We start from the raw sequence: 10,082 nt of genomic DNA on the forward strand, positions 1-10,082 counted from the left end.
CTTGTTTGTTTCAAAATAAAAAATATGTTGCATCTTCAAAGTGGTAGGCATGTTGTGTAAATCAATTGATACAAACCCCCCAAAAATCAATTTTAATTCCAGGTTGTTAGGCAACAAAATAGGAAAAATGCCAAGAGTGGTGAATACTGAAAGGAATTTTATAATATCTGTACATCATAGGAACACCTGTAATTACAAAAGTACAATGATTAATGTTTTTTCTTTAGCTTGAGATTAACAATCAGTGGTAGAGACTTTGTATGTGCATGAAGAGGTCAACTGTACAAAAGTCAGATGTCTGTGTGTTGAAACTATATTTCCAGTTCCTGTTGATACTATGTTCCAGTCTCGCTTCTGCTAGCACATGATAGCAATAGGAGGAAGACGGATTGGGAAACTAACTGCAAATAACAAAAAGCTGAACTCCGCCTAGCAGAGACATCTTTGTATTAACAACTATTAATTATGAGCTTATATGGTATTAAAGTCAAGGGACAGCTGGGTGGGGTGATCCTCAGTAGGGGATAAAAAGGGAGAACACCATCTTTTGTACTGAGTGTGTTACTTGCAAATTACAGTAAGTGTATACTCCGGGTTGCAATCTGGCTTGCAATCCTTATTAAACAACCTAACCTATGATCAAATAAGTTTCCTGTGGTCTCTTGTTTAACATAGGGCAGAATTCCCTGACAATACTTTCGCAAGCCACTGTATTGTATAATAATGCTAAAATATTTGTTCCTGGAATTTGTCTTTCAGCATCAGTAGAACACACCTGACTCTCCTCCATCAGTCAAACAAGGAGAATGATCTAATGCCACCCTTCAAAAAGAGAGCTGGCCCAAGCAAGCACAGGTTACACCTGAAGCATGCGGACTTGCAGCGAGTGGTGAACTTCAACAACAACTACACACAAGATAATGCAATAGTATTACCAGGACGCCACCCAGGACACAAACATTTTGGTGGAAAGCTGCTTCCATCCCATGTGACAAAAGCAGCAGTATGGCGTCTCTACAAGGAACAGATGACAACACTTGGTATGTAAAGCGTAAACACGTTCCGATTATTTAATTGCTCTCCAACATGATTGGCCCTGCTTTTATTGATATTACATTATTTCTGTATTTGCCAGAGGTACGTGTGCTGTGGTACTGTGCTGGTGGAAAGCTATGGCTGGCAACAACACCTGACTGCATACTTCAGGCCGCTGCCACAGATCAGGCAGTACCAGCACTTCAGATTAATATAATTTTATTGTATTGTAAGAGGCTATTCTTCTTTTCTAAACTTGGGAGGTGAATTTATGCTGTGCGAGGTTGTGATGTCTTCTACATTTTTGTTGTTATTTGCTGTTTTACAGCTTCGACACTCTGGAGCCTGGTGTTGTTGTCACCAAGGAGTGTTCGGACTCAGTCTGAACCAGGTTTCAGCTGCTGCGCAACGCTGACATCCTTCCTCCCATAGCTGTACAAGCACCACCGGGACTGGACACAGCTAGACAAACCTATCTTTTTGAGAAGATCAGGGAGTTTTGCGATGAAGAGGCTATGGACATTACATGCCCTGCACCAAAGTCAAGGGCAGGACAGAAACAGGCTCTCCGAATATAGATTCCCTTATAAACTTGTAAACTCACTTTTGAGAAAGGGCCTTTGAATGTTTTGGTACCTAATGGCGAGCTCTCCTTTGTCTACACCCATTCAGCATTGTTCACACCCTCTTAAGCCAGCCCCACCCATCTCTTTAAGGACTCACATGTGTGGTCATGGGATAAACAGTGGGAAGTGTAGTAAAGATTAAGACTAAAAGTGATAGTAGTCTACAATAAGGAAAACAGAAAGTGCCCAGATAAAAATATTTCATAAATATTAGATGTCGCTTACCCAGACACACTTGTCTAAATTGATGGGTCATGTGAAAGAAATGCTATAACCCCCAGCCACATCCAGTGGTGGAAAAGGTACTAAATTGTCATACTTGAGTAAAAGTAGAATTCCTTATATTAAACCAGATGACACAATTTTTTAAATTTTTTTTATTGAAGGATAGCCAGGGGCACACTCCAACACTCAGATGCAGTAGGGATGACCAGCCATCTAACCTCAGCTAACATTAGCTAGTTAACAGCAAGCTTTAACTTAGGGTCTTTTGTTTAGACATGTACCGTTAATGTTAGCTAGCTAGCTAGCTAAACAATGAACTATAATCCCAAGACATAGAGTACTAGCAATACAAACCGATTATCATAGCTAGCTAAAGTTAACCTTATAGGTTCAATGTTAGCTAGCTAACATTAGGCTATAACTAGTAATGTGACATGGCATTCTGATAAAACATCACAAACATTACACACAGTTCAAACACTTTGATCGCCGTTTCTTCCCCATCACTGTCATCAGAAGACTCTACAATGTATTTTTCAATTAAAATGTTTTTACCTAAATCAGGGATTTCCTCATCGTCTGATTCATTTTCAGAGTCAGAGAGAATCAGCATGGCACGATCGTCCTCCAGAAAGTAGTTCATCACAACTTTTTCCCACTGACCTTTGTCGATAGCGCCTGATAAATTCAGGGCAGAAATGTTATTGAGAGCAGTAGCAACATATTTTCAGTTCCCCATGGCTAACATATCTTTCAAAGAAAAAAACTGCAGTGAAAAAGATGATGTACGCATAAGAGCAGCTCATTTTATAGACACAAGATGCTACACCACAGACCAATCTGAAACTCATCTCATGTCCAGCCCACTAATTATCCCAGCCAATCATGGCTAGCAGGAAGGTTCCCTACTTTTTCTTTGGCTAAACCGACTAGGCTCGTAATTTAACAACTTTATTCGTATTTACAGATGGCATAAAAGTTTGTTATTAAGGATCATGAAAGTTCACATGTTCGAGAAGGCATTTCTGCATCCTGACTTACGACTAGTTTCCTGAAACGGGTCACATATTCTTAAGGAAGAACATAACAATTTTAATGCTAATTTAAGCGGCCATGAGATGACATGGCTTTTTATATGCTGCTTATTACACCCTTGTGAAGGCATGGTGGTTTGAGGAAATCCCCCATTAGTGCTTGGACTCAAAGTTGTGGCACCTTAATTGGGGAGGATAGGCTCATGGTAAATGCTGGAGCGGAATAGGTGGAATGGTATTAAACACATGGTTACTATGTATTCGATGTCATTCCATTCGCTACATTACAGCCGTTTTTATGAGCCATCCTCCCATCAGCAGACTCCCCTGATCCCCACCTAGGCTGGAATGTAATGGGATGGGAGAGGAGTGGGATGAGGCTGACAGCGCAACCGGTTCATGAGGACAATGACTGATTGCCTGGGGAATGCAACCCTACGTAGTGCATTACTGCTACATAATTGACTTTAGTGGCAGACAAGATCCCCAAGGGCTAACGGTTTATGCACAAGTTCACTGTTTTGTGCAGGAAGCAACATTCTTAAAAGAATGTTCATGCCAAGATGTCCCAATATGCAGACCAAAAAGTAAAAAAGGTAAAGCCATTATACACAACCTTGTGTAGAGTAGCATCTGTCAGAGGCCAACACTCTCAGTTGCTCAACACTAACCCTAACACTAACACTTACACAAACCCAACACTTGGCCCATAGGCCAATTAAAAGCTGTAACCTATAACATAAGTTGATGATGCTTCTTGCTGTGTTACGAGAAAGCAGGTTTATATTGACTTGCTGTTTATGTTTTTTTGTTTCACCCTGTAGACATTGTTTTGGCGAGCTACATGAATAAAAATGTGCAACAAGCATAACATGGCTTATCCAGGTGTCACATTCGTCTGAAGATGAAGGAGACAAAGGCGCAGCGTGTGTATCGTTCCACATTTTATTATAACTGTGAAACTATGCAAGACATACAAATAAACAAAACAACAAACCGTGACGAAGAGGTGCAACATACACTTACTCAAAATAATCTCCCACAAAACCTAGTGGGAAAAACAACAACTTAAATATGATCCCCAATTAGAGACAACGGTGACCAGCTGCCTCTAATTGGAGATCATCCCCCAAAAAAACAAAATAGAAATAAAGAAACTAGAGCCCCACATAGAAATACATAAACTAGACAAAACCCCCAACATAGAAAAAAGAAACTAGAACCAACATAGAAATAAATAAACTAGACAAAACCCCCTGTCACGCCCTGACCTACTCTACCATAGAAAATAAATGCTTTCTATGGTCAGGACGTGACACCAGGACATAGCCTACCCCAGGACGAATTGAATTTGGCCCACAGTTCTGTATGTTCTCATTAAACTTGAAACACTAACACTTGTAAACCCTTATGAAGGTTTACTGACCAAAACATTGTTTTAAAGTGATGCCAGCCAGTGTGCAGGAGTTTCTGTTTTCAATTATTCAGTATGCTTCGCCAAAAACTTCAAAGTGTGCAAACTTTTCCTTCCCTAACTCATGAAAACACTTGAAAATGTGAAAACAACATAAAACACGGGGAATAAAACACACTGGAGGAAATAGAGTTATTAGCTAACCATCCAGGAATATATTCCTCAAGTCCATCAGAAAACAGACAAGCATAGCAGGAACCAGGGAGAAGTGAATTTAGCTCTGACTCTTTGGGGAGGCTGGTTAATTAAGCTTGGCTCTCTTTCCTGGCCCAATGACAGCGTATTTAGTTTCAACACCCATCAAGCATCTGTCAGTCTGTTGTGCCTATTACCATGATTGATTGTCACACGCAGGCGTCCAATGGCTCGACAGAGACAGCCTACCACTGTGTCACTCTCAGTGGTTAATGGCCTCCTCAAGGTGTGGATGTGACAGGAATACTAGTTGAATGTCCAGCCTGACCCTTGGCCGCATATGAGCATCTCCACCGACACTGACACAAACACTGTAATTAAATGATCAGAGTGCAAGAGAAATCCTTTAAGTATTTTTGTAGTCTCTAAATCTCTGTCAAAAGTGTCACACCTGCTCCCGCTCTTCCCCCGCACCAGGCTCCCCAGCATTACACACTCCTGCCACCATCATTATGCACACCTGCCTTCCCTCGTAATGCGCATCAGCAATTATTGGACTCACCTAGACTCAATCACCTCTGTCATTACCTCCCCTATATCTGTCTGTTCCCCCGCTCTGTTCCCGGCTTCAGCATTAATGTTCATATGTCGTTGTGTTACCCGTGTGCTGATGCTTTTCCTGTCTTGTTCCATGTCTGTTCCTCATTAAATGTTCAACTCCCCGTACCTGCTTCTCTTCTCTGGCATCGGTCCTTACACAAAAGGGTGAATTATATCCCCCATATCGGACATTCAAGACTTGGGCTGGGCTATCACATGGACTGGGGGAGATTCATAAAGCAAATAGAGTCTCCTACACACCAATTAGCGAGGATCCATAGGAGTAGAAGCACTGAGAGTCTTCACACGGCACTAATGTCCAGCATGCTGCCATGAATACCTGATGAGACTGAGTGTTAGTCTGTCACAGTAGAGAGGGGAAAACAGCTGTTTATAGGCTACAACTAGATATAGACACGCACAGAAAAACACTTGCACGCACACAAATGCATATCTTTAGGTAGGGTTCATTCACCAACCAACATATAATCAAGACCAATTATTGGTCTCTGAACCAAACAAATCCTGCTCAGAGAAACAAAACAAACTGAACTTGAAAAAAACACACAAATTGAACCCATGTCAAAATAAAACAAAACAATTTAACTTTGAGGTGTCTATACCTTGAGGCAGGTTACCAATAAGTTCCCTCAAACAACCTACTTCATTTTGTTGGCTCCTTGTCTCTGAATACTGAATATATTCCATAAAGTCTGGCAGGCAAGATACACTGAGGGTGAAAGACTCAGAGAGATGGAGAGAGAGAGAGAATGGTAGAGATCCAGGAACATGTTTCTCATTCCAGGCAGACTTTCCAAATGCCCCTACGAGACCAGCCTTCCATGAGGGTCTGGCTATTGAACATGAAGGGTCTCCTTAGAGCTCTTCTCCAACTGTCAGGATGTTTTCACATCCAGGTTGCCTGTTCCAGGCATGCATCCCTGATGGAGAGATAAATTAGAGGGATAGTGTTTGCACTTTCATGACCAGCTTGGGCCTTGTTGACAACATGATGGCAGAGATGCCACTCATCTGAGTGGTCATTGAGAAAAAATGTGTCTTGTCAACTAAAACCCTCACAAACTTTTACAGATGCACAATTGAGGGCATCTTGTCGGGCTGTATCACTGTCTGGTATGGCAACTGCACCGCCCACAACCGCAAGGCTCTCCAGAGGGCCGTGAGGTCTAAACAACACATCACCGGGGGCAAACTACCTGCCCTCCAGGACACCTACAGCAGCCGATGTCACAGGAAGGCTAAAAAGATCATCAAGGACAACAACCACCCGAGCCACTGCCTGTTCACCCCGCTACCATCCCGAAGGCGAGGTCAGTATAGGTGCATCAAAGCTGGGACCGAGAGACTGAAAACAGCTTCTTTCTCAAGGCCATCAGACTGTTAAACAGCCATCACTAACACAAAGAGGCTGCTGCCTACATACAGACTCAAAGTCATTGGCCACTTTAACAAAATGATCACTAGTCACTTTAATAATGGCACTTTAATAATGTTTACATATCTTACATATTCATCTCATATGTATATACTGTATTTTATACCATCTATTGCTTCTTGCCTATGCTGCTCGGTCTTATTCCATCCCTTTAGATTTGTGTGTATTAGGTAGTTATTGTGGAATTGCTAGATCACTTGTTAGATATTACTGCACTGTCGGAACTAGAAGCGCAAGCATTTTGCTACACTCGCATTAACATCTGCTAACCATGTGTACACTACCGTTCAAAAGTTTGGGGTCACTTAGAAATGTCCTTGTTTTTGAAAGAAAAGCAATTTTTTTGTCCATTAGAATAACATCAAATTGATCAGAAATACAGTGTAGACATTGTTAATGTTGTAAATGACTATTGTCACTGGAAACGACTGATTTCTTTATGGAATATCTACATAGGCGTACAGAGGCCCATTATCAGCAACCATTACTCCTGACTTCCTCTGTCCAGTGTCTGTGTTCTTTTGCCCATCTTAAAATGTTAATGTTTTCTTTTTATTGACCAGTCTGAGATATGGCTTTTTCTTTGCAACTCTGCCTAGAAGCCAGCATCCCGGATTCTGGTTAGAGCCAGTTTGCGCTGTTCTGTGAAGGGAGAAATACACATCGTTGTACGAGATCTTCTGTTTCTTGCCAATTTCTCGCATGGAATAGCCTTCATTTCTCAGAACAAGAATAGACTGACGAGTTTCAGTCTAAGTTATTTGTTTCTGGCTATTTTGAGCCTGTAATCGAACCCACAAATGCTGATGCTCCAGATACTCAACTAGTCTAAAGAAGGCCAGTTTTATTGCTTCTTTAATAAGCACACAGTTTTCAGCTGTGCTAACATACCGTAAATTCCGGACTATAAGCTGCAACTTTTTTCCCACGCTTTGAACCTCGTGGCTTAAACAATGACGCGGCTAATATATGGATTTTTCCTGCTTTCCATTTTTTTCCCCCCCAAAAAACACATTCTGTGACGTGCTCAGTTTTTTGGCGGCATGAAGCTTTCATTAGACCAATGAAATTGCCGAACGGGTTAAGGTCAAACAACTTTTTTGTTTACTGTTTAGATTAAATCGAGCGCTCTCAAACTTCCCATCATTCTGATTACGGTAGTCATTTTGTCACCCTCATCATGGCAAAGACACGGAGAAATGCATATGATGCAGCTTTCAAGTTGAAGGCGATTGATCAGGCTGTTGGAAAAGGAAATAGAGCTGCTGCATGGGAGCTTGGTCTTAATGAGTCGATGATAAGACATTGGAAACAGCAGCGTGAGGAATTGACTCAGTGCAAAAAGACAACTAAAGCTTACTGCTAATTTTTTATTTTTGTTACAAGCCGTGTTTCGTTAAAGCCTATTTATTTTTGTTACAAGCCGTGTTTCGTTAAAGCCTATTTATTTTTGTTACAAGCCGTGTTTCGTTAAAGCCTGTGTAAATTTCATTTGTTTCAATGTACCGGTAGGCACCTGCGGCTTATAGACATGTGCGGCTTATTTATGTTCAAAATAAATAAAAAAATTTAATTCAGTGGGTGCGGCTTATATTCAGGTGCGCTTAATAGTCCGGAAATTACGGTAATTGAAAAAGGGTTTTCTAATGATCAATTAGCCTTTTAAAATGATAAACTTGGATTAGCTAACACAACGTGCCAATGGAACACAGGAGGGATGGTTGCTGATAATGGGCTTCTGTACGCCTATGTAGGTATTCCATTAAAAAAAATCAGCCGTTTCCAGCTACAATAGTCATTTACAACATTAACAATGTCTACACTGTATTTCTGATCAATGTGATGTTATTTTAATGGACAAAAAATTGCTTTTCTATAAAAACAAAGACATTTCTAAGTGCCCCCAAACTTTTGAACTGTAGTGTATGTGACCAATCAAATGTGATTTGATTTGATATAGTTCACACTTGGAGAGAACTGACTTGGACATCTGCATGTCTGGAGGAGGCTTTGTTTATTTTCCTTGGCACTTAATTGATCCTTGGAACTTATTGATTAGAGCCCTATCGTCTTCCCAGTACCCTTTGCCCACTTAGGTACCAATCGGCGGTGAAAAGAAGAAGACATGCAGATGTAAAGGAATGAACTTCCCTGAGCACATCTCTTCTTAGCTGCTTGATTCACACCCTGATGGCACACAGCCAATTCAGCAATCCACTAAACACATATCTAATATTAACACGTCTCCATTAATAACTGATCAGGTAATGGATTCCTTTTGAACAGTTAGTGAGGGAGAACTCCTTCAGAATACTGATTATACATTTCCACTGACAATAGTAGAAAAGCTATAACATGGATTATCTGTACGTCATGGACAATGACATGTGAGACTGACAGGATCTCTAAGTCCCACTTATCTCATGAACACACATTCCTCTGACCGCCTAGAATGCTACATGGATGGCTGAGATTTCCTAGGCATTGGATTAATCAAAGGACCGTGTCAATTGATTGTCTTGACATATCGTCATATGTGTGTGAAACCATATTCTCAACCTCACTAGAGGATCCAGAGACATTTATTTATTTATAATTTCCTTTTACTCATTTCAAAAACATTACAGAACAGATAGTAAGACAATTCCATTGAAAGAAGATAACAACCAAAAGGTTTAATACTGATGTGCCTGTATTTTAGTTTAAAAGCAGCCTAATGAGCGGCAATTAGGAAATCACACATCCCTCATTAGCTCCTCTCTGCCTGGGTTCAATAATTTATGAATTTGTTATATTTTAATATATCACTTTAACACAGGAAGATATCCACAAGCTCAATCTGCCTTTGTTGGCCTTTTATCTGTCCTCGCAGGATGGAGGAACACATTAATTACACAGCCATTAGTCATGAACATCCATGATGAATGTCTAATCAGGAAGCCATGTTAATTCCCTGCATTTGGGTTAATGACAAAGCCTGCCATCTGCTGCAGCAACAGGTAATTTAAGAGTTATGTTTCAGCACCATTTCTTGGCACATGCTTTTGCCATGGCATGATCTGTGAATGTAAAGAGTGAGCCATCATATACTTGATACACTCACTTGACTTTATTGACTGAACCAGGCTAACAGTATGTGCTAATCAACTTGTGACTAGTTCAACTGAACTGTCTCCAGATCTCTACAGGGGTCTTACTTCAGCAAGGCAATGTGTTGTAACTGGAAGAAGGTCCATGCTACTTTTCATACAAAGACAATGAAGGGCAACATACAGTCAGTGTGGCTGATGATATGCATGCAGATAGCTTCCCATCAATCCCATAATGTACATTCTTAGAAAAGAAGGTTCTATCTAGAACCTAAAACAGTTCTTTGAATTATCCCCATAGGTGAACCCTTTGAAGAACCCTTTTGATTCCAGGTAGAACCCTTTTGGGTTCCATGTAAAAACCCTTTCTACAGAGGGTTCTACATGGAACCCAAAAGAGTTCTACCT

At 40.8% G+C, this 10,082-nt stretch overlaps 1 long non-coding RNA gene across 1 annotated transcript; it reads left to right on the forward strand.

The window, feature by feature from the left end:
* The first annotated feature begins 495 nt into the window (after nucleotides 1-495).
* Nucleotides 496-1,922, forward strand: LOC123726149 (uncharacterized). Its single transcript, XR_006758466.1, has 4 exons — nucleotides 496-577; nucleotides 760-1,040; nucleotides 1,136-1,264; nucleotides 1,364-1,922. It is a non-coding gene; the product is annotated as an uncharacterized lncRNA (long non-coding RNA).
* Nucleotides 1,923-10,082: the final 8,160 nt, after the last annotated feature.

This window comes from Salmo salar, chromosome ssa13 (genome assembly GCF_905237065.1).
Source record: "Salmo salar chromosome ssa13, Ssal_v3.1, whole genome shotgun sequence".
Classification (NCBI taxonomy): Eukaryota; Metazoa; Chordata; class Actinopteri; order Salmoniformes; family Salmonidae; genus Salmo; species Salmo salar.